The sequence below is a fragment of the Castor canadensis genome, chromosome X (assembly GCF_047511655.1).
Source record: "Castor canadensis chromosome X, mCasCan1.hap1v2, whole genome shotgun sequence".
Classification (NCBI taxonomy): Eukaryota; Metazoa; Chordata; class Mammalia; order Rodentia; family Castoridae; genus Castor; species Castor canadensis.
In genome coordinates, this window is record NC_133405.1 from 107,472,324 (window position 1) to 107,497,931 (window position 25,608).

Consider the following 25,608-nt stretch of genomic DNA (forward strand, 5'->3'; position numbering starts at 1 on the left):
GGCTGGCAGATTCTTTCTTTGGCCCTTTCCTTTACAGTGTAGGATGTTTATTAGCATTCTTTGGCCTCGACCTATTAGATGCCAATAGTACCCTCCTCTCAGTTTTGACCACCAAAAATGTCTCCATTGCCAAATATTTCTTGGAATACAAAATCAGCCTCGGTTGAGAACCACTGCCTTTTGGAGGTGCCCGTGGAAAGTGTGTGTGTGTGTGTATAGGAGGTGAGGCAGAACTCTTGGAGTGGCCTGTGGGCAAGATTTTCAGTGAGCTCCAGAGTTTAGTAGAGGGTCAGGTGGGGCGAGGAGGAGACTGTGTGTGTGTGTGTGTGTGTGTGTGTGTGTGTGTGTACACATTTTGGGAGAGAAGAATGGTGAACCAGTTCTATTTATAACTGGGCCTGTTGTCAGGCAGTTCCTTGTCCAAAATAGGTGAACAGGTGAGAACTAAGTTCTGTACCCCTTACAGTTCCTTTTAGAGAAATAACAAGCACACAGAGGCTATTTTGCCATTGGTATCGCATCAGTTTTCAGTTCTGATGACAGGTCCTTAAGTACCCATTTCCTAGTCTGTCAGTTTCTGAGTTATTAGGGATGTTTTGACTTTTGAGTATTATGTGGAGCTATTAAAAATCAATATGTGGTTCCAATATGGGGAATGCTGTAAAAAAGAGCAGAGTTAAGCAAAAGATGTAAATGTTTTTTTTAACTGGAGCTTTGGGCCTTATTTGGCTGGTATATGTGCAAATGAGACCCCTGAAGAGAGTGATGGACTTTCAGGGATGGGAAAGGAGATAAAATATGTTTGAGATTGCTCCCCAAAACCAGTACCTATAAATAGAAGTAGCAAAGAGGAATACATATAGGTTATTATCTATGATGATGTCTTTTTTACATTAGCATATTATAGTTGTACAGGGGGATACATTGTGACATTTATATATGTGCTTATAAAATATCTTAGATTTCCCCCACTAATCTTTCTCCCTTATATGACAATGACTTGACTTTATACATTAGATTCTTTGTAAAAGGGTTCTGATGGGAATTTCTCATTCTCACTGAATTCTGATGCTCCCAAGCTGATACTGTATGTGCCCTACCCCAATCTCCTCCAAAACTTCTACCAGAATGGTGTGCTTAGCACCCAGTGGCAGTGTGCTTTTCTGCTAATGACTAGCACCTGTGACCTTTGGTGCCTTGCTCTTGGCTAATGGAGTTTCCTTACCTGTACAGGCCCTGTAAGTTTATATAACCCTGGGGAGACCGACAGTCAAAGGAAAGTCAAGTTTCCTTGCCTTGTGTTGAAATAAACTGTAGTTGTAATTTACACTCCAAAGCTCTACCTTGGGATCAGGCCAAAGCTGAGACTTTTCCTGAAATTACAACCTTGTTTTTTTCGCTTTCTTTTCTGTCTTGATTTCCTCATGCTCTTTTGTTCTCCCCTGGGAGTACTTCTCAGTATATCACCTGCACAAGAATCTTCATGTCAGTGTTTATTTCTGGGGAATCTGGCCCAAGACACAAGCATTCCAAGGTGTGCATTTGAGTTGACAAGGTGAATTATGTGAATTCTATCACTCATATGGAATGTTCCAGAATCTTGCCATCTCCTAAAAAGTGGGAAGATGTTTCTTGCTGTAATAGATAATGATCTTGGACTGGAGAACTAGAGAACAAGTAGAACTCTGCCACTTACGCACTGCCTCCATACCCAGCAGGCCACAGAACACCTCAGGAGGTGTTGTGGAAGCCTGCTTTAGCCAAGAGAAGAAAGAGAAACTCGCCTTACACATGTTTGAAGTGACATTGATCTTGGATACCCAAAGCTATATCTCTGTGCTTTTGTGCTTGAAAGCCAGAGAGGATAGTGATTCAGCAGAACAGGTCTGCAGTGAGGGAACTTGGATCAAAAACATATTGGGACCTACTTCTGATACGTATTAGGGCTTAAAAGGATCAGCACAATTTTATTGCAAAACTGTTTGGTGATATGGCATCTTCTTTTTAAAGTTCTTTCTACTGGTTTGGCAGTGTTTTCTTGTACATTATATAGCTTAATATGTGTAGCACATGTGCGAATATTAATATCTCCATTTTAAAGGCAAGAAAACTGAGGCTCAAAGAGGTTATACCTGATTTTGACGACTTTGTGCTTAAACACCCACCAGAGTGTGGCTCTGACACTGCCTCTTTTCCCTCCAAAATGATGAGGGAAAGATTTGTCAACACTTGCACAAAGCAGAAAACTATCTCATCATCTGGGAAGATTTATACAGACTGTGTTAGCTTTCCTGACACTGTAACTGAAATACCTGAGAGAACATGAAGGAGGAAGAATCTATTTTTCTCATGGTTTCAGAGGGTTCCATCCAGGGTTGCTTGTCTCCATGTACTTGGGCAGAACATCATGGTGATAAGAAAGCATGGTGGAGGAAATTCTTCACCTTATGGTGAACAAGAATACAGGAAGAGTCTAGAGCAAGACATACCCTCTACAGTCACACCCCCAATGACCTACCTCCTCCAACTAGGCCCCATCTCCTACTTTCCCCCACTTCCCAATAATGGCATTATATTATGAATCCATTGAGGGATTAATCCAGTCATTAGGTCACAGTCCTCATGATCTAATTATCTCTGCAGAGAAGATGCTTTTCTTCCTCCCAGAGAAGTGCTTTTCTAACCTCCTAGGCGCTTCTCAATCCAATCAAGTTGACAATCAAGACTGACTACCAAATGGTTGGGTGAGGTGGTGTGTGTCTGTCATCCCAGCAACTGCAGGAAGTGTAAATAGGAGGCTCACCATCCAGGCCACCCTGGGCATAAAGCAAGACTGTATCTCAAAAATAACCAGAGCAAAATGTCCCCAGTACTCTAAAAAAAAAAAGATTACCATGTAGACATTTTTCTCTCTCCAAGACGAATAAGTAAATATGTAGGAAATTGAAATATATTAAATGAGCCTGACATGCTGCAATACAGATGAGATTTTATATAATGAAGTTTTCTCTAAGCTTAGCATTTCCTTATTTTGAGGTCAATATGATGATTAATGATTTATGCATGAGGTAGAAAATGATGATTTTTTGCAGTCATTTGGTGAGTACTGCTTCACCTAGAATTTCTCTCCTATTTGAATACTTACTATGGTTGTTCCTGGGTTTTAGTTTTTGCTTCTCCTGCTCTTCACCTCCAGACTCCTGTTTTTGCTCTAGAACTTAGGCCAAGAAGGCTGCAGAACTACTTTTGTTTTATCCAGTCTCCTCCAGGATTGAAAACTGTGGCTATTTCTGAGTTGTAACAGTTTTTGCAAACCTGAAGTGCAATATGAGAACACTTTTGGATGACACCCCTCCATGAAAAAAAGATAATATGTCCTGCGTGTATATATAGGATCCGGGTTCACATTTTAGCATAAACAGTGAAGGGAGACTATGGGCTTCTTCTTTGAAATTTTAAGATGTCAGTTTTCAGCAACAGAGAAAATAAATTTGAAAGTAGCTACAAAATAATTGAGTTTTACTTTCATGTAGCGCTAGATCCAAACTTTAGAGCAAAGTTCTCTTCTCCAGGGTTTGAATCTTTTTTTTTTTTATCAAATGTATTTTTTAAAAAATTTTTTATTATTCATTTATTCACATGTGCATACATTGTTTGGGTCATTTCTCCCCTCTCTCCTCGCCTCGCTTCCAGGCAGAACCTGTTCTGCCCTTATCTCTAATTTTGTTGAAGAGAAGACATAAGCATAACATGGAAAACAAAGCGTTTTTGCTAGTTGAGTTAGGGTTCAAATCTTATTTAAGCCAAATGGGATAAGCCTTCCTATTTGATAGAAAACACATGGAAGTACCCAGCAAGCAGTAATTAGGAAAATAAAATGCTAAGCAACACACGGAGTCACAAAGCTGGAAGAGACCCTATGAGAATATTTAGTTCTGCCCCCAACTTTCAATGGGGAAAGGGTAAACGCATCTTCTATGGGTGTTCCATTTTTGGTAGGATTTATAACTGTATATCTTTCTTCTTTTGTGTCCATTCACATGATATTTCAGCTAATGGTGGAATGTCTGGAATCACAAGACACCTGTCCCTAACAAAACATGGAGCACTTAGGATATTCCATGGAACGTTCCAGAAGGAACATATACATGAAGAAGTGAACAATATGAGTTGAATAGAAAATTTATGATAGGATTTTTTACTGGTATGATTAATAAAATGGAAACAAATTATACCCCAGTACAGTGTTTTACAACTGTATCATTTCACATTCCATGCTGTGTGTTTTGCCCTTCTTACTGAGGAAGCTGATTTGTAATATATATTCCAAACAAGGACCCTTTTGAGAGGGAAAGGCGCGTTACTAACAATTTCACAGCACAACGGCACTGCTGTGGACAAATTGGGATTAACGGCTACTCTGAAACAATGAGAGATTATGAGCAGGGGGAAAGTACAGGTATGCAGGCTCTAACTTAACAAACAAGGGAGTTTAAGATCACAGATTTAGAGGGATTTCACTGTAAAAACTCTTAAGTTCTTGCATCACTTTAGAATTATGGTAATAAAAAAAAATAGGCCGTCTGACAAGTAAAGGCTCCTTTCCAATCATTATGAAAGAAGGATTCTTTCATCTTATCACAGATGGAGAGACCCCATCCACCAACCTATCAGAAACTCCCACCCCCACCCCCAGCGTGTCACCGCCCTCTAGCCCTGCCTCTTTTCTCAAAATTCCCAAGAGTTTCTAGCTGCCCTGACCAGCAAAGACTGTATTTCTCCAATAGCTCCATCTTCCCTGCCAACATGAGTGCCCAGAGGCGCCAGCATTATCCCGCTGAGGTGGAGGCCGCCATCGGCCACCTGATCAGCATGTACCTGCAGGCCTCAGAAACCTACCTGTCTCTGGGGTTCTATTTCCAGGGTGATAATGTGGTTCTGGGTGGCGTGCACCACTTCTTTGGAGATTTGGCTGAAGACAAACGCAAGGATGCCTATCAACTCCTGAGGAAGAACCAGCGCAGTGGCAGCAGGTGCTTCCCAGATGTGCAGATGCTGCCCCAAGATACATGGCATGACATCGTGGATGCTATGGAAACTTGCCTGGCCCTGGAGAAGAATCTGAACCAAGCTCTTCTGGATCTGCATGCCCTGGGTTCAGCCAACGCAGACCCCCATCTCTGCTTCTTCCTGGAGAGCCACTTTCTAGAGAAGGAGGTGAAACTCATCAAGAAGATGGGGGACCACCTGACCTCCCTCCGCAGGCTGGCGGACCTGGATGCCCAGCTGAGCGAGTATCTCTTCAAGAGACTCACCCTGTAAGTGCCACCAGCAGCTCTTGTCACCCCGTGGCCTTGGCAAGGCCCTCTGTGTTCTGTGACTTGGAGATTTCTGGCGGAGCAGCCAGGAGACAGCTTCTCATCACTCTGAAACATGCTCTCAAACCACGCACCAAGTGAAAACAGAAGTTTTTGCAGAGTAAAAATTTAAAAGCTAGGCTTGTGGGGGGTGGGTGGATATGCAGAATAGAGTGAAAGATTTGCTGTCTGTTTCATTCTCTAAATGTTCTGATGACTTTTCTTAATTTTTCTTACTCACCTGTATTTGAGGATCTGTAAGCTCTTTTCTCTTTGTTGGGAAAAAGAAACACACTCTCTCTAGGGTTCTAAATATTTGTAGCTATTGCATGAAATTTTGGTGGGTTTATAATTTGTCTGAAACCATTCCAAGTGTCTGGATTACTTTCTAAAATGTACTGTTCTAAAATGTAGCACTGATTGAGGTTCAACTCTAAAATGTATTCTTCTAAAATGTCCCCCTGATTTTGCCTAGCAGAACTGAGAACTATCTGGACTAAAATTGCTTTTCCTGATTCCCAAATTGGTGTGATGCTGTCTGCCAATCTCGAGGAACAAGAAGCAGCAGCTCTGGGAAGTTCATCTTTGCATCTCCCATTGACTGCTACTAAGAACACTGACTGTGACATTGGCCCTGACCTCGTTGTGAAGCCTCTGGAGAAATTTCAGCCTGGTCTTACAATTAGAGATAACAGTGTTTCACTTGGATGATTGGCTTCTTTTTGTTTGTGGACACTAAGTAATATAACTAAGTTTCCTTTTCCGACTGCCTGCTAGAAAGCTTAGGGCCAAAGTTGTGGTCCACCCAAAGTAAATGAGTGGGATTGTATAAGCTTTCTTGTGCATGCCTCATTCCTGGCTTCTGCTACTAATTTCTCCACATGTGCTATGGATCTTTTAAATTATCTTAAACTCTTTCTGGAACAAAGCTGTGTATAAATAGATAAATAAACCTTAAATGCAGATTAAAAAGTGGTTCTGCAGTTTATTTTAGAGAAAAGGGAAGATAGCTTCAAGGGAGCACTGAGAGCCAACGTGATTGGAATACAGGTGAGTCAGATGGAGGTTAAATTCCAGAAGCCAAGAGAGGAGAAGCAGCAAAACGTAGCAACTTTTAAAAAAAGATGTATTTTATTTTTCTGGTCAGTTATTTCCCCTTACATGCATACATTTGTGTCCCACATATAGCAATATAATAGGTGTGTATTGTTATTCTTGCAGTTTGAAAAGCTGGAGTTATAACTTTTTCTCAAACCACTGAAGTGGAAAAAAATTATTTTCCTACATCTCCTTTCCCTCCCAAAGCAGGAAGACCAAGCAAACACTATCATTTCTTTTATTCTGGAAGGGTCAGAGACATAGGAAAAATATTTTGCAGCTATTGGGACAGCTGTTTTTGCTTAGTTAAGGAGAAAACCTTATCTTCCTGTTTTCATGCAAAGTCTTTTGTTAATAAAAAATATGTATACTGGAAAGATTATTCTTAGAGAAAGTTTTTCCATTTACTTGTAGTTGGCAAAAAGAGATACACTGTAGCAGTTAAGAATTCTCTTCAGATTTGGATTAACTGTTCATATCGCTGTACTTAAAATATATGGTTAAAGCAAAAATTATTTTCAAATTAGCATCCAAATATAAACACATAAATCTTAATGATAAAAAATCACTTGACAATCTGAGATTACTTGAAGGACTGTAATTTGAAGTAGATTATTTTGGAAGAAGGATGAGAAAACATTCGTTTCTAAGTAATATTTGTCAAGTTAATAAAACCTCCCATAATAGGCTGAGATGTTCTTTGGCCATCAAATAATGCTTGAAAAATAGCAATTTGCTGGCATAGAATAAAGGATTCAAAGATATGATAAAATATTAGTTTGACTTTTAGAAATGACTTAAGGTTAGCTGTGTGCAGTGGCTCATGCTACTTGGGAGGCTAAGATAGTGAGACCCCATCTCAACCAATAGCTGGGTGTGGTGGGCACACCCAGCTCAACTATGGCCGGAAGCATAAATAGGAAGATCAAAGTTTAGGCTGACCTGGGCATAAACTCGAGCTAAAAGGCCTGGGGGTGTGGTTCAAGTGGTAGAGCACCTACCTAGCAGCACAATGCTCTGAGTGCAAACCTAGTACCACCAAAAAAAAAAATACTTAAAAGTTTCTGCCAAGTTTATTTATGAGTTTCATGACATTACATTTTGACAGATTAATTTGGAAATAAGTCCTGCAGTGATTTCCTATAAACACTATGCTTGCAAAGAGAATTCTGATAAATGATTTTTGTAGGCTCTGACCGAATTCTTTATACCCAGTCATCAAAGCTCTCCTTGGTCTACCACATCTATTTTGCCTTTTAAATTGAATTTTCTATTATCTTCTTATCATTGGAGTTTTGGGGGTGCCAATCATTTATCCTTCATTCCATTCAAGTTCTAATCAGTTAGAACAGATTAGAAACCAGAAATCAAGACAGCTTTGCTAGCCAGGCGCTGGTGGCTCATGCCTGCAATCCTAGATACCCAAGAAGCAGAGATCAGGAGAATTGCAGTTCAAGGCCAACCCAAACAAATAGTTCCAGAGACCCTATCTCAAAAATACCCAACACAAAAAAGTGCTGGCCACTTGAGTGGCTCAAGTGGTAGACTGCCTGACTAGCAAGGATGAGGCCTTTAGTTCAAACCCCAGTACCACAAAAAAAAAGTCTCCTGAAAGCAACTGCAGGAACTGTCTGTCACAGTCAAAGTGCTCAGTTTGCTGTCCCCAGTACTTGCAATGGTCATGGGATTGCCCTCACCTGGAAGGCCTTCTGTACCCCTCTCCACCAAATAAAGCTCTCTCCACTTTTCAGCCTAGGTCCAACCTGGCTTCTGTGAAATTTTCTCTTACCAAGCCAAATGAGGCTAATTTTGGTTGTCAACTTGATTGAATTGAGAAATGCCCAGGAGATTAGGAAAACACACACATTTGGGTGTGTCTGTGATGGAATTTGGATCATTGTGGACTCTGATCTAATGAACAGATTAATCCCTTGATGGATTCACAATATGATGGCATTATTAGGGGATGGTGAAAAGTAGAAGGTGGCGCCTAGTTGGAGGAAGTAGATCACTGAGGACTTGTCCTTAGGGGGGCGCTCTATCTTACCCTAGCCCCTTCCTGCATTCCCTTTCTCTTCTTCCTGTCTGCCATGATGTGAGCTTCTCTACCACCCCCTCCCCATCATGATGGATTGAACCCTCTGAAATAGTGAGCAAAAAAAAAAAAATCTTTCCTTCTAAGTTGTTTTCAGCAGGCATTCTGTCACAGTGATGAGAAAAGTGAACTAACACAGACACATGGATTCATCTTGTCTTATGGCACCCACTGGACTGTAGGCAAATTAAGACCTGGAAGGCAGATAGCACAGTGGTTGAGCAATAGGCTCTAGACTAGAATGCCTGCATTTGGATTCTACCTCTGCTCTTAACTTGTCTTGGCCTAGTTTCTTCACCTTTCCCAGCCCTCACTTCTTTATCTGAAAAACTGGGCTTGAACATAATAATGATAACACTACCCAACTCATAGACTGTAGTAAAGATTAAGTGAGGTAAGCCATGTAAAATCCTGAAATCATGGTTCAGCAGATGCCAACTGCATGGAAATGTTAGTTATTTATATCAGCTATCTTTTTATTTGAGGTATGCTAATAACATTCCTAAATAAGCTTCCTTCTCTGTTTCACAAAAAACAGTAACTTTAGATTCCAGAATCTGCCTTAGTAATCATTCCTCCCTCTAAATAAGCCCTATGTATGGAAGAAAAATATGGGAATTTGCTCATTTTTGGATGTGATATTCATTGAACAGAAGAGGAAAAAGCCTTCATTTGAAGGAGGACCACTCTCTCCTTAGCCAAGTAAGTTGAGTCACATTATTTAGGCCTAGGATTAATTGTTTTAATTAATGTACTGCTAAAAGCAGGTGTGACAGCATTTTAACCTCTCTCAGGAAGGACAGGAAATGACAGGGGTCATTTCAGAGCTGAAACTAATTAACTGTTGGCTGCTACTCTTTGCAGAGTTGCCAAATCTTGGAAGTCTTCTCCACCCACTCTTTTCTCCCACACATCCTTCTCAGTCCACTTTGCTGTAGCCTTGGATATGTCAGTGCAAGGGAGCAGGAACTGAATAGGCACAGTCAGTCCTTCAGACATCACTGAGACCTTGAACTCCTTTACACCGGGGCCTGGGGGAAACACTTGCCTTAGGTCAAGAGTTGACTTTCACTGTCTGGAAAGCAGCATCCATCGTCTTAGAGATTGGGTTACAAATGCCACTTATTTAGAAGATGGGGAAAATGAATAAAAGCAAAGAAATCAGAATTAAAATAGAGAAGGGAAATGTCTTTACTACATTCATGTTATTTATCTCTCTCAGCCATTTATCCACCTTGAGAAATAATTTATTCATGACACTATTAATGAAGCAGGCACTAACTCATGGGAGAACGGAGCCATACATTGGAAATTAGTATAAGATTTTAGCTAAATGTGTTATCCCCAAGAAACAGACATCCTCCTCAGGATTTTAGCAACACTTATGACTAAATTAGGAATTATAGGAGTGAGCAGAGAAAAGTTTAGATTTTGCAAGAATACTTCAAAGGTTCCCCAACCATGCACAATGTCAGGTCAAAATGGGGGACACATGAGTAGGAACAGCTATTCTGGTATTTTAAATTAACCACTTATTCTTGTCAAAAAATTAACATCTCGTATGTCACCAAGAGAAAATGGATCCACTGTAAGGGACATTCTACAAAATAACTAGAGTGTCAGGGGCAAGAATGAGGAAGACTGAAGAACTGTCTCATGTTAATGAAGACTAAAAAGCATGACAATTAAGTGAACCTGGTTTGGAGCAGAGTAGGGGAAGAAAACCTATAGAGAACATTGAGACATTTGATAAAATTTGCACATGGACCACTGATTGTATAATGATATTGCATTATTCATAAATTTTTTAATTTGGATAATTGCTTGGTGGTTAAATAGGAGAGTGTCCTTGCTTTAAAAAAATACAAAGTGTTTAGAACTAGCTAGCCAGGCAAAATGTCTCCAACTTGCAAATGATTAAAAAAAAATGAGTGGTGCCTCTGAATAAAGCGTAAGTGGGAGTTCCTGTACTCTTATTGCAACTTTTCTGTGTTTGAAATTGGATCTAAGTAAAAGTTGCCCCCTAAAAGGTCAATGTGATAGAATTTAGGCCTGCCTGGGTCCAACTGATCATGGTTACATGTGTGTATCTTGCAACTGCTGGTGTGGAAATTCTGTCAAAGTGGGGTGGGATTCTGTTTTTGTTTTGAAGTTAGTGATTGTCTCCTCTGCTGGACTGTGAGCTCTTCAAAGACAAGGATTTGCTTTATTCGTCTTTGTAACTCCTGCATCTAGCATACATAGCTTATACTAAGTGCTCAAAAATATTTGTTGAATGAATATTGTAATGGCTTTCAATTGACCCTTTGAACTTAGGTTTCCAATCATAGGGCTTTATAAACAATTTAACTATCAAACTATTCCAAATTCTTCTTCTCTTCCTGACAATAAATGATATACTTTCAGATTTGCTATCTAATGCTCATCCACACAGAGGATGTCAACAATTTTCAAGAAAAGAAAGTAGCCAAAATAGGGAAACAAGGAAAAAATTCCTATTATTTTATTGCCACAAAAGTGATATTGCTACTGGATTCTTTTTAATTTTTCAGGCCTTATGGTTTATATCTTCAGAGGAGGATCTGTGCTACTTGCTTTTCTGGTGAAAAAAACTATTTATTTCAGCCATTACATGCCTTTGGGACTATACAGAACTTTAAGATTTAAGGCTCTTGTCAGCCTGAAAGGTCAGAGCAGGATGGAAGAGTCAGTTTGCTTTTTGTTTTTTATTCCCTATTTAGCACTCATTCCACACTTCTGAGAGCCATCAGCACCTGCATATACAATCTCATTCTTTTGGGCCTTTCTCTCATCGTTTCAATAAAGGCATCCCCCAATGTTCAGAGCTTATCTGAAATTCACAACTAAACCTTATTATTATTGCAATGGCCAAATGCCCACAGCTAGACCATTGTATTCTGCAAGACATATACTATCTCACAGAATACCAGACTCAGATAAAGTTGCTCTGAGACCATGATTAAAATGAAACAAAACAAGGTCAGTCTATAATTTTGTCTAAGCACAAACAAAATCAAAGCCACTGTGTCTTTCACAAAATATCCAATTTGAGAATTTCCCCCTCTTTCTGACAGTATCTAGAGTAAATCTATGCTTCCTTGGTCCCCTCCCCAAATCACTCACAGAAAGCCCAAATCCTATTACAGTGTCTAAAACGCTCTTACGTTTAGTCCCGATAGTCCCCCATGATGTGTGTTCTTTCTCACTGCAATGGGTAAAAACTCAGCTCATTTATCTACAGTCATGTTTCTACCCATCTTTGGCTGAAGGACATTGACACATTATTCTGGGGCATATTCTCCATGACCATGTATACATTCAGTTTACACTGGTGGGTACCAGTGGCTCACACCTATAATCCTAGTTACTCTGGAGGCAGAGATAAAGAGGAGCATAATTCGAAGCCAGTCCAGGCAACTGGCTCGAGAGACCATGTCTAGAAAATACCCAACACAAAAATGGGCTAGTGGAGTGCCTCAAGTGGTGGAGCCCCTGCTGAGCAAGCATGAGGCCCTGAGTTCAAACCCCAGTACCACCAAAAAAAAAAGGACCCTTCAGTACAGTATGATAAATTGTATAGTGTAAGAACCAGGTAGTGGCTTACAAAAGGGAGCATGAGTTTTCTAAGATGGAACTTGGAACATTTTATAAAAGAAGAGTTAGCTGATTTTGAAAGGTGATCAATGTTGACCCATTGGACAATGGAGGAAGGGATATTCTAGACAGAGAACAGGCACTTGAGGAATGGCTGGAATGCTTGGGAAGTAGACTGGAAAGAGAAGTCTGGAAAGGAAGGCAGGACCTCCCAGTCATGGGGGTTTAGTGAACTTAACCTTGCAGCAGTAAGGAACTCACCAGAATTTATGGGAGCAGGAAAGTAATACAAATACAAACTGTGGCCCATGCACTTAAAGAATTTACGTTCTTGTTGGTGAGATAAAATTCACACATGAGAAACAACCAGATAGAAGCATAAGTAATATAGAATTATTAGCTCCCATTTCCTTTAGGCTATCCTAGAAATTGCCTGTAAATAGTTCCCATACAGGAGCACACTTGATTCTGCAAGCAGGGCAGGCCAGAAGTGACAAGTATTAACTTCCAACCCTTCCCTCATCAGGGACCCTGAACTAATAAGGGATGGAAATTAGTGGATAAATATCTCAGCATCCTCAGCTGTCATCAACACAATTCTATTTTGGTGGGAGGCACTGTGGTTTGAACTCAGGGCTTCATGCTTGCTTAGGCAGGTGCTCTTACTGCTTGAGCCACTCCACCAGCTCTTATCAAGATAATTCTGAGGCATGTTTTCCATACTACCTGAGAGGATGCCCAGTGAGAGTGATACCCAGTTGCCCAGAGTGGTAACCCTTCATTTACAGTTTGTTTTCCTTCTTTCCTTTTGCCATGCTTCCTGAGATCACACTGTTGAAGTCCCTGATGATTCTGATCAGAAGATTTTGGTCCTTGCGCTCTGGCGAGGAAGAATCCAAGCAGAACATGTGGCTATACTGAGGGAAATAAGGGAGTTTTATTATTACAGGTGGGGGTCTCTGCCAGGTGGAATGGAGGCGCCACATGCAAGAAAAAAAGGGGAGAATTTTATTTTAGGTCATTTTTATTTCATCCTTAATTTGGATGTGGGGAGAAAACCTAAGTCACTCCCCATCTCCAATGGCCTTGAGGTGAGGGGGAGGATTGGGGGGGCGGGGGGGACTCATGCATACACCTGTGCTAATTCTCAGGTACCCTAGGTCCATGCAGGAGGAAATTTCCACTCTAGTTTAACCTAACAAAGGATTCACCATTGGAATGGAGCTCTCTGGGCTCAGAGGAAATGGGTAGAGCAGGGGCGACTGAGGAGCTCTAAATCAGGCTGTATGGTTTTTAAAAGTCCAGAATTTCCCCTAATGTCTCATCTGCCTCAATATTCCTTCATCCAATAAACTACTTGCCTCAAATCCTTGCTCAAGGTCTGCTTTTCAGAGCCTCAAAGACAAGCATCAATATTATGGTTCAAATCTTAAATGTCTCCTAAAGTCCATGCATTGAAAGCTTGGTTGTCAGCCTGTGGTGCTATTGGGAGGTGGTGGAACTTTTAATAGGTAGGCCCTAGTGGGTAGGTCATATTGGGACCCTGACTCCTCCTCTCTGTTTGCTTCCTGGCAGTTGTGAGGTGAGCAGCTTTACTCCACCACACACTCCCTGCCACCATGTTCTGCCTCACCACAGACCCAAAGCAATGGGGCCAAAATGACCTCAGACTGAAACTGTAATAGGTACTCAAATTGATTTTACTGAAAAGCAACGAGTCCTTCCTCAGGTCCACAAACTAACTAAAAGCAAAAGAAAAGTATGGCATCCCTGCCACCATTTTGTATCTATCTTTAAGATAGATATCTTTAAGATAGATACTTTAGAATCCAGGAAGGACAGGAATGATTGATGAGATCTTTGACAAGGGAATGAAACTATCCCAAGCAACAGTGAGCCTCAGCAGGTCAGACCATCCCCAAAATGAGGGCAATCACCTGGAGCTGGAGTCATCATCTCTTGGAAACCAGATTGTTCCCCTCAAGTGATGTCAGCAATAACAACTCAGAGAACAATGAGTGACATAATTGGTCAGGCCCCACCCGACAGGTCCTGAAACAATGAACTGCCAGACCACCTGTGCTGCAATTTCTGCCCACCAAATGCACCTGTGAGTGGGACCATTTAACTATGCATACCTTTTGCTCCCTAATTCTTTGTCTATTTAAAGCTAAAGCTCATGTTTGTACCCCTGAGGATGGCTGAAGATGGGCTGAAGCGCTTACTTTGCCTCTCCCTACAGGTGTTCCTGGCTGCATAATCTCCTTTCTTTGCCCGTCAACAGGGTTATTTATTTGGCTTACAGGGGCAAGTGGCCAGACCTGACGTGGAATCCCAGGAGTTTGGGCATAGGGCCTAAAGACTCTGGTTTCAAAACCTCTGAAACCATGGGCCAAAATAAATGTTTCCTCCATAGAAGATGATTGCCTAGGGATTTTGTCATAGTGATAAAAGCCAACTAACACAGAATATTGGTACAGAGAACTACATGACAATGTGGTTCTAAAGTCTTTGGAATTGGTTTGTGTGAGGAGTTTGGAAAAGTTCAGAGGAGCAGGCTAGAAAAAACTATAATGCTACGAACAGACTTTAATGGGTGATCCTAGTGAGAGCTCAGAAGACCAGAAAGAATGCTGATTAAAAAAGTGGCAGTAAAGGCTATCATCATGAGTGACCAAGGGAACTAGATCATGAGTGACCAATGAAACTAGAACTCTTGGAGTAGGAATAGTGGCCACTCATGTTACATTCTGACAAAGAATTTGGAGTTTGACCAAAACTGTACCAAAAATGGTCCAGTTGTTAAAGAGATTAGCCTGGTTAAAAAGAAGCCAAGGACTTTGCACTGGGACTATAGGAAAGATGCCTTGAGGGCATCTCAGGAGTTGGCCAGACTCCACTTGTGGCAGGCTCAAAGACTTTTGTTTGAGAAGAGAGCCCTGAAGCACCCCACTTACATAGGCCTGCCTTGGGAATTGCGTCCCTGGGTTTTGTTTCCCCAGAGGCCACAGCAACTGAGCTTAGAGAGGTATAGCTCATGCTGGTGGCAGATCTTGGCGTCATGCACATGATGCTGGTTTTGTAAGAGTTATATGGTTATAGAGGCTTCCACTGAGATTTCAAAAGAAAGCATGAGAAGGCAGGCAGTGTATGGCAGGGTCAGAGTCCCAGAAAGCAGCCCCCAAAATGGTGATGTATGAAACTGTGAGATGAAGCCAAACCCCCACGATATTAGAGATGCCAGGAATGTGGAGTGTTAAAGGAAGCTGCAGGCAATGAGTAGAGCCAGCCCAAGAAAGAGGCCATCTAGGCTGTAGATGACAAGGTTGTAGGGATGGAACTGCCCAAGCCTTCTGGGACTCACATTATGCCATATGTGCCCCAGATGCAGGACCATAGCTACAGGAGTTATTGCTTGCCTTGCTAAGTTTGGGTCTTGCTTTGATTCCATCCTTCCTTTTTGTGCCCCTATTCCTTGATTTTGGAATGGGAATGTTTTACTCTATGTCACTGTATCATTGAAGTATAAGTTTTTTTAACAGGTGCTTACAGCTAAGAGTTTGCCTTGAGTGTCAGCAGAGTCTTTGGACTTGGACTTTTGAGTATAGCTGGAACTGTTAATTAAGACTATGGGGACTGTTAAAGATGGACTGAATGTATTTTGCATTGTGAGATGGACATGAGCCTTTGGGGGCCAGGCGTGGTTGTGTTTTGAATCTTAAATGCCCCCAAAAGGCTCATGTGTTGAAGGCTTAATCCCCAGCTGATAGTGCTGTTGGTATTTGGTAGAAAGTTTGGGATAGGACCAAGTTGGAGGAAGATTATTGGGGGTATACCCTTGAGCTCTCTCTCTCTCTCTGCTCTCTCTCTCTCTCTCTCCCCACTGCCATCATGTACACAGCTTTGCTGCACCATCATTCCCTGCCATGATGTTGTCTCTAGTCACATCCCCAAACTGATGGAGCCAAGTAAACATGGGCTGAAACCTCCGAAATGATAAGTCAAAATAAAATCTTCCCTTCTTATATGTTGATTAACTCAGATATTTTGTCACAGAAATGGAAAGCTGACTAACACAATCAAGTAACAAATTATTTGTTATAATCTCTATCAGATCTAAGATCTCCAGGAGGGACCCGTTCTTTTCTCCTTTTGTCCTCCAACCAGCACACCTTATCCTTCTTTCCCTACCACCTCTGCTCATTACCTTTTTCCTAGGTAGAAGACACTCAGCCAGGAAAGCCCCAATTCCTATGCAAAGTTGCTGCTCTTTAGTCGAGTCTCAGCTAGGTGAGATGGCTACCTTTCAACATTCAAATAAAATTGTCACATTTGGTGGCACTAAGACTTGCCAGTCACTATAGCTTCCTAAGCATAAATATAACAGGGCCTGGCAAACTTCCTGCTACTGGTCACTTGAGGTTCTCTGAGTAATAACACCTTTAGTACTGGGTTCAGCTACAATTTTATTCATTTAAGCATCAAGGTCATGGATCCACTGCGACTGGAGAAAAACACACTTGAGCCTATTTCTCTGAAGCAAGTATTAATGAGCCAGATATCTATTCTTGAGTCAGATCACATTCCAATTATTATTAGCTGCTTACATCAGTAAACTTGTATTTAGCATGACACCTGTTGCAAAGAGAATCATGTTTCTGTGTGCCTGTAATAACAATTTAAATCTTTAGGAGCAGCCAGTATTTGACATTGAATCTATTCTTATTACAACATTGACTGGAAAAATCTTTTTAGCATGGTAAGATAGTGTGAGAAGTAACTCCCCACCAAAAGAAGAAATTGGAATGTGATACATTTTTAATGTTTGGCTAAATCTAGTAATAAATTTGAGAATATATATTAAAAATAAAATAATAAGCTATAAAATCAATAATGGGTAGTAGTTAAATGGATGTATTTATACTTTTATCAAAAGTATGCAAGTGTGAACTGTGCACTTAAAAAATCTGTATGTGGTTTATATTATACTTTAATAAAGCTGATTAAAATCAGTAAACATCATATGTACAAATAATAACAAGTTAAGAAATATAACAGAAGGGAAGACCCCATTGAAAATAGCAAAGAATAAACTAAAATAAATATGATACATAGATGAAAACTTAGATCCAAAGTGCCCAAAACCTATATGAGGAAAACTAAAACATACTCCTGAAATGCACAAAAATACACAGGATATACCACTGTCAAAACAAAATTACAACAATTTAGTTGAAATAATTAGCCTTGTTTTCTATTCTAAAATACAGCAACACTTTGTTGCATAAAGTAGAATAAGTATTTAGATGCCACTAAACACTAAAGACTGGTTGTATAGGTAGAAAGGCTTAAAAAAAGCAGAAAAACAAAAAATAAAACAAAACCAAAAACCAGATTGGCCTTTTTGATTACTTCCATTATAAGGTGGAGTCCAGAATATTGAACAGTAGAAAAATGACTGATTGTTTAACATCAGGTTCCTTTTGTAAGGATTAAAGGGTTAAAGGACATAAAGATTAAAGTACAGGAGATTCCTTTGCCTGTGAAGGAAATTAGGCTACTGCTCATTTTCCTGACTTCTGTAAAGGTCAGACAGCAAATTAATTTTGGTTAGGTGCTGTGGAACTTTTTGTATGGTTAACTCCATTTTGATTTTTAGTCTGATCTTCTGGGGCCCAATGTGAGGGCTTCGTCATCAATAACGGTCCCTGTGATTTTTATTTCACACCATGTTCTGGGTTAGGATGATTCATTATCACTAAGGTGTCAATTCTTCTAAAGTTAATTATGTTTGCATATTGATTGGATATTAAATAATATTAAATCATGTTAATTTAAAAGTTTTTATGTGACACATAATAATTGCACATATTTATGGGGTATATTACTGATTTTTTATGTAGTAAAGGTATTCTGATTATATTAAGAATTTTTCTTAGAGTTATATTTTGAAGTATATAAATAAAATAATATGACTACCTGAGATTTGCTTCAAAAAAATCCAGTGATGGGAGCTGTTTGTGGTGGCTCACACCTGTAATCCTAGCTACTTGGGAGGTGAAGATAAGAAGGATTGAGGTTCAAGGCCAGCCCAGGCAAAAAGTTCACATAACCCCATCCCAACCAAGGCTAGGTATGGTGGTATGCACCTGTCATCCCAGATATGTGGGGAAGTACAAATAGGAGGATCATGATCCAGGCCAGCCCAGGCATAAAACAAGACCCTAGCTCAAAAAAAAAAACAATACTAAAAGGGCTGGTGGAGTGGCTCAAATGGTAAAGCACTTGCCTGCCAAGTGCAAAGCCCTGCCCCTCCAGTACCCTGTCTCCCCCCAAAAAAATGCAGTGGTGGGGAAGGGGAGAAGGGTGTAGTGCTCAGAGTACAGATGAATCAAGATGGCCATGTGTTCACAACTGTTGAAACTGGGAGATGATGCAAGTGGGTTCATTATACTACTTTCCCATATTTAAAATTTTTTATTTTAAAGAATTAAAAGTGTAATTTGTTTTTAAATAAAGTATATTAGCAGTCATCATTTTCATTTTCTATTACCCCACCCTTTACTAAGGTTGATCAGACAAACAAAACCTCAAAATATCAATCAGTATGTCCCAAAACCAAGGCAAAAAGAAAGGAAGAGGAAGAGGAAGAAAAGAAGGAAGGAAGGAAGGAAGGAAGGAAGGAAGGAAGGAAAAAATATACATGCTTAAGTAAGATTAGCAAATATTGCGGGTATTTTCTTACCCTTATAGATTCACAGTATACATTAACTAGTGATTCTTTAACTGGTTAGTTAATATTTTGAAATTAGCAAATAAAATTTTTATGCATTTATCATACACAAATGTTTTGAAATATGTATACACTGGAATGGCCAAATCAGCCAACTAACATGTGCATTACAACTCACTTAGGTATCTTTTTTTTTGTGATAAGAACACTTAACATCTATGCTCTTAGCAATTTTCAAGAATACAATATGCTGGTATTAATTTTATTCACCATGTTCAATATATCTCTTGAATTTATTCCTCTTGTCTAACTGAAATTTTGTATCTACCCTCTACTTCTATGAGTTCAACTTTTTTAGATTCTATGTATAAGTAAAATTGTAATAGGTACTTAAAAACTGCTTTTGCCAGGCCTGATGGCTCAAATCTGTAATCCTAGCTACATGGGTGGTGAAGACTGTGAGATCAAGGTTCAAGGCCAGTCTGGGCAAAAAGTCTCGAGACCCCATCTCAACCAATGGCTGATTAGGGTGGCATGCACCTGTCATCCCCAGCTACATGGGGAAGAACAAATAGGAGAATTGCATTTCAGGCTGGCCCAGGAATGAAGTGAGACCCTAGGTCAAAGATAACCAGCACAAAAAGGGTGGGGGAATGGTTCAACTGGTAGAGCACTTAACTAGCAAGCACGAGACCTTGAGTTCAATGCCCAGTACACACACACACAAACACACACACACGCACACGCACACTCACGCATGCACACACACACACACACACACACACACACACACACACACACACAGCTTTTTTGTTGAAAAGCACCAAGTCCTTATTTGGGCCCACAAATTAACTAAAAGCAGGAGAAAAGCTTGGCATCTCTGCCCTATTTTGTATGTCTTTTCTCTGAGTCATTCTCTGCTGCAGTCACTTTACAGCCATCTTGCATTCCAGGAAGGAGGACAGGACTGATGGATAACATTTTTATGACAAGGGACCAAATATACCCCTTAGAAATAGCAGAGACCTGTAGGACAGACCACCTGCCAGGCAACAATGATTATTTATCCTGACCAGTAATGACAGTGATAACAACTCCTCTCATACCCCTCCCAAGACAAGGACTGAGATAAAGGCCCACCAGAATATACCTGTGGCCAGGACTGTTTAGTAATTATGCACACCTCTTTTCCCTGCCCCCAGTTCTTTGTCTGTACCTAAAGCTTATGTCTGCACCCTGAAGATGGCTGGAGATGAACTGAAGTGCTGTCTTCCCATGGCTGCCAGTGTTGTGTAATAAACCTCCTTTCTCTGACCTTTACCATGTCTCTTGTTTTTTTGTTTTACTTTTTTCTGATGGTACTGAAGCTTGAACTCAGGGTCTCACACTTGCTAGGCGGGCACTCTGCCAGCCCTGTTTGGGTATTTTTGATATAGGTTCTCACAAACTATTTGCCTGGGCTGGCCCTTGAATCGAAATCCTCTTGATCTCTGCCTCCTGGGTACTTAGGGTACAGGCATGAGCCACCTGTGCCCAGCATCGTGTTTCTTTATTTGACACATAGAGGCAAATGGCTGGTCCTGACATGTGGAAGACCAGGAGTTTGGGCCTGGAGTTTAAAACTCCTGTTTCAGAATCATACACTATTTTTCTTTCTGTGATGTGCTTATTTCACTTAACATGATGTCCTCCATGTTGTTGCAAATAACAGCATTTCCTTTTTTTTCCTCTCTCTCTTTTATCAATTGTCTAAAGGGGCATTTTTCTTCTTTTAAAGACTTAATTGAATGCCTGTGTGTGTGTGTAAACATTTTCTTTATCCGTCATTTGTTGATGGGCACTTAGGTTGTTTACAAATCTTGCCTATTGAAAATAATGCTGCAATGAAAATGGAAGTGCAGATATTTCTTCAACATAATGATTTCAGTCCCTTTGGGTATCTATCCAGAAGTGTAATTGCTGGATCATATGGTAATTCTATTTTTAATGTTTAGGAAATGCCATATTCTTTCCAATAAGGACTATACAAATTTACATTTCCACCAACAATTCACAAGGATACCCTTTCTTCCACATCCTTTCCAATACTTACACTTTATCTTTTTAATTATAGCTATTCTAACAGATGTGAGGTCATAGTGCATTGCAGTTTTAATTTGAAATTCCCTGATAATTAGCATTGAGCATCTTTGTAATACACCTGTCAGCCATATGTATGTATGTATTTAGACACAGGGTCTAGCTATATAGTCCAAGTTGACCTCAAATTTATGGTCCTCCTGCCTCAGCCTCCTGAGTGCTGGGATCACAGGTGTGTCCCACCATGCCTGGTGTGTATATCTTGAGAAATATTTATTGCTCATTTTTAGTTGGGCCACTTTCTTGCTATTGAATTGTTTGAGCTCCTTGCATATTTTGGATATTAACTCCACTGGGGTTCAGAAGATGATACCCCTCTTGTAGCATTTTGGCAGACTGAACTGAAGAAAAGATGTCAGATTCAAGGTCTCTGTAACCTTTACTCATGTGTCTCCAAAGTGCAGGGATTTGCTCTCCTTAAACTCCTTCCCTGGGAATCTCATCAAATAACTAGGAAAGATTAACCACCAGAAAAGAGAGGAGAGTAAAAGTCATCACCATACCCTAAGAGGCTTCTATAGATGCTATCTGTGTAGTTAGACACTCCTTATTTGCAGTGGAATTCTGTCCTTCACCTTCCTATAATTTGTTGCTACCCCCCCCCATTTCTTCTCTCCTGTGAAGAAGGGAGTACAAGTATCTGAGTCTCATCTCATTGGGTTGCAGGGTAATCACTCTTCTTTGGTTTCTACCATGGTTACGCACACTTAATAACTCTGCATGCCGTTTTCTCCTGTTAATCTGACTGTTGTCAGTTCATTCCAGTGAACCTTTGGAGGGGGTGAGAAAAGCTTTATTTTTGTCCTAACAATCCCCCATCAGATGTATGATTTGCAAATATATTCTCACATTATAGGTTTTCTCTTCATTCTGTTTCTTTTGCTATACAGAAACTTTTTAGTTTGATATAATCCCATTCCTCTATTTGTGCTTTTCTTACCTGTGATTTGGGCATCATATCCAAGAAGTTATTGCCCAGAGCAATGCTACAGACCTTTAATTTGTCACAGAACTATAATTTTACATCTCCAGGTCTTATGATTAATCCATTTTGAATTTAATTTTGCATATGATATATGGATCTAATATGATAACCTATTTATTGAAGAAACTGTCCATTTCCCATTGTGTGTTTTTGGCAACTTTATAGAAAACCAATTTGACCAAGGAGATAAAAGACCTATACACTGAAAATCACAAGATATTGATGAAAAAAGTTGAAGAATACACAAAAATGGAATGTTCATCTCATGATATTGGCAAAATGTATATATTACCAAAAGCAATCTATGGTTCAATGCTAGGCCTATCAAAATTCCAATGATATTTTTTGCAGAAATAGAAAAAAAATCCTAAAATTTGTAAGGAACCACAAAAACTCCCAAACACCCAAAGCAACATTAAGCAAAAAGAACAGAGTTGGAGACACCATACTATCAGACTTCAAAATATATCACAAAACAAAATTCATCAAAACAGCTTGCTACTAGCATAAAATAGACACACAGAAAAATGGAGCAGAACAGAGATTCCAGAAATAAAGCCAGTGATTCTTTTCTTTCTTTTTTGGCAGTACTGGGGTTTGAACTCAGGGCCTCACACTTACTAGCAGGCACTCTACCTCTTGAGCCACTCTGCCACCTGCCAATGATTCTTTATCAGGGTGGACATCAGAATCATTCAGAGAGTGATTTATTTTCTCTAATTCACTAGTTTTGGGTGGAGCCCAGTCACATGTAGTTTTTAAAACTACAGGTGATTCTAATGTACATATTTGAATGAGAGTCACTGATTGTGAGCATATAGAATGCCTAGAAAATTCCTGCAGTCAAGAAACTTGTTTGGCATTGTTTACCCTGATATTTCCTAAAGTTATGTGACCAAGGTACATTTCGTTCATATAAAACCTATTTTTTTTTAGTGGTACTGACGCTTGAACTCAGGGCCTTCACCTTGAGCCACCCCACCAGCCCTACTTTTGTGAAGGGTTTTTTGAGATGGGGCCTCTCAAACTTTTTGCCCAGCCTGGGTTCAATCCGTGATCCTCCTGATCTCTGCCTTCTGAGTAGCAAGCCACCAGCGCCTATCTCCTTTTAAGATCTCCATATAAGGTAGTAAGATACAAACTTTAGTTTCTTTGCTTGTATCTAAAAAGTGGGAGTTTAGATTCGATTACCACTGAGGCATCTTCTAGGTATAAAAGCCAAAAATTGTGAGGCCCAGATCTCTAGGGTTGAAAAAGTACTGCTAATATAATTAACTTGTGCTTTTGTATTCAGCCAAATGACTCCATCAATTAATAATGTACCAGAAAATTTAAATGTACTCCTAGCCCATATTTTAAGAACTTTTTGTCTTCCAAACTCTACCTTTCACCTTTCACTTCAAATATATCATGAGAGTAAAATTAGTAGTCTTTCCAGTGTCTGTCACATTTTAATTGAAGAATTAGAATTTATGAGCTGGGCATGGGGGTAGACACTTATAATCCCAGTAATTGGGAGGCAGAGGCAGGAGGATCCTAAATTCGAGGTCAGCATGGGATATCCAGTAAGTTCAAAGTCAGCCTGAGCTACATAACCAGTCAGTATCTCAAGAAACCATGGGCTAGGGATGTAGCTCAGTAGTAAAACCCTTGCCTAGCACATGCATGGCCTAGGTTTGAGCCCCACCACTGCAAAGGGAAAGAAGGAAGGAAGGAAGGAAGGAAGAGGAAAGAAAAGGAAGGAAGGAGGGAAGGAGGGAAGGAGAGAAGGAAGAGAGGGAGGGAGGGAGGAAAGAAAGGGGATATTTATAGCTTTTAAGGAGAAAAGTTTAAGAAAATAGCTTCTTATTGACCACATCTAATTAAAAATGAAACATCAAAGGGAGCCAAGTCCTTTGGGAGTTAATTGTTGTTGCTAGGGTGACTAAACATTCTGGTTTACACTGGACTGAGCTGTTTCTAGGGACACAGGACTTTCAGTGCTAAAATGAGGACAGTTTCAAACCAGGATTTGGCCACCCCAGTTGTTGCAAACCACTATTTGACAAGGATAGGGAAGGTGTGCGTGTTTCTCTGGAGGTCAAATGATATTATGCATTCAACTTTATCTTATGGTTTTTATTCTACTCACATCATCATAGCAGCTGACTGTCAGTCAATGTCATCCACCCCATTATTACCTTTTCATGCCTACTCAAAGGATGGTTTCAGGCTGCTGGCATAGTTGGAGGGTTGCATCTTTTTCAATTTTACTTTTATCATTTCTGACTTTTGATCTATCATCCCATGGCAACGAGAGGAATAAACAGTTGGAGAAAAATCCTTGGTTGATTTCCATTTACATGACAACTGTGCTTTATGTGGGTGAGTATGCAGGGGCAGAGAGAGGCACCCATTGGGAAACATGAAGTTGACTGGGAGGCACCGAACATAGCTTTGCTTATGGTTGAGCAATAACCCAGCTGGTGCCCAATTTGCACAGTCCCTTATTGATTGATTATTTGACTGAAACAGGCACAAAACCAAATGCTTATTTTGAATGCATTACAATAATTCCCTTACACAATCCTCACTCATAATTTATTTGCTGTTTACTTGCTTACAGGCATTAAGTACTGATCATACTGGAAAGTTAATGCTCTTAAAGTTGTTTCTGGCCACCACCATCCTAGCCAAGTTTATTAGACTGTAAAATCAGCAGAGGTGATAGATTATTAGTTAGCTGTTCTGTTAATAATTCACTGAACTGAAGGTTCTAAGCATTTCACAGAATAAAAAGACTAATTCTTTCTGTTTCTAGGTAGACAGATTCTTTTTAATACCACGTTTATTGTCTTCAGGATTCTGTGAGTTCGGATTCTAAGCACAGTTTATCTGAGCCCTCTGGCTCAAGGTCTTTCATAGGCTGCAATCAAGATGCAGCTACAGATTTATCTCAAAGTTCCATCAGGAAGGATTCATGTTCAAGCTCGCTGGTGTGATTCTCACCTCAGTTCCTCATTGACTCTTGACCAGAGGCCACTCTCAGTTCGCCATCACTGGGCCTCTTCAGTATGGCAGCTTGCTTCACAAAGCCAGCAAGCTGGTTTGTGAGCAAAGCAGGAGTCACAGTCTTGCATAACTAATCAAGGAACTGAAATGACCTTGACCATATTCTAGTTTTTAGAAGCAAATCACTAGGTCCAGCTCACACTCATGGGGAGCAGATTGCATAAGGGTGCTTATGGCAGGAGGAAGAGATCTCGAGGGTCATATTAGAAGTCTACCTTCCACATAGTAGTATATAATCAGAAGGAACATAGAGAATCAGTTGGTAAGCCAACTCTAAAGCCTTGTTTGGATTTCTGGCATTACTACCTACTAGCTGTATAATCTTGAAAAAAAACTTAACCTCTTTAAACTCCATTTTCCTCATTTGTTAAATCAGAATAATAATAGTACTTAGCTCCCAGGGTGGTTGTGAGGGTTAAATTAAATGAAATTATTTTTGTTTTCCTGTAACATGGTATCTGGCCCATGGCAAGTTTAGTTTCTCAGCAGCAGAACTTAGCAGATGGGTTAGGGAGTAGAGAAGGAAAGCAACACA

The 25,608-nt window shown here is 40.1% G+C and overlaps 1 pseudogene; it reads left to right on the forward strand.

Moving 5' to 3' along the window:
* The first annotated feature begins 4,767 nt into the window (after nucleotides 1-4,767).
* LOC109675498 (ferritin light chain pseudogene) lies at nucleotides 4,768-6,237 on the forward strand (annotated as a pseudogene).
* The last annotated feature ends 19,371 nt before the right edge of the window (nucleotides 6,238-25,608 follow it).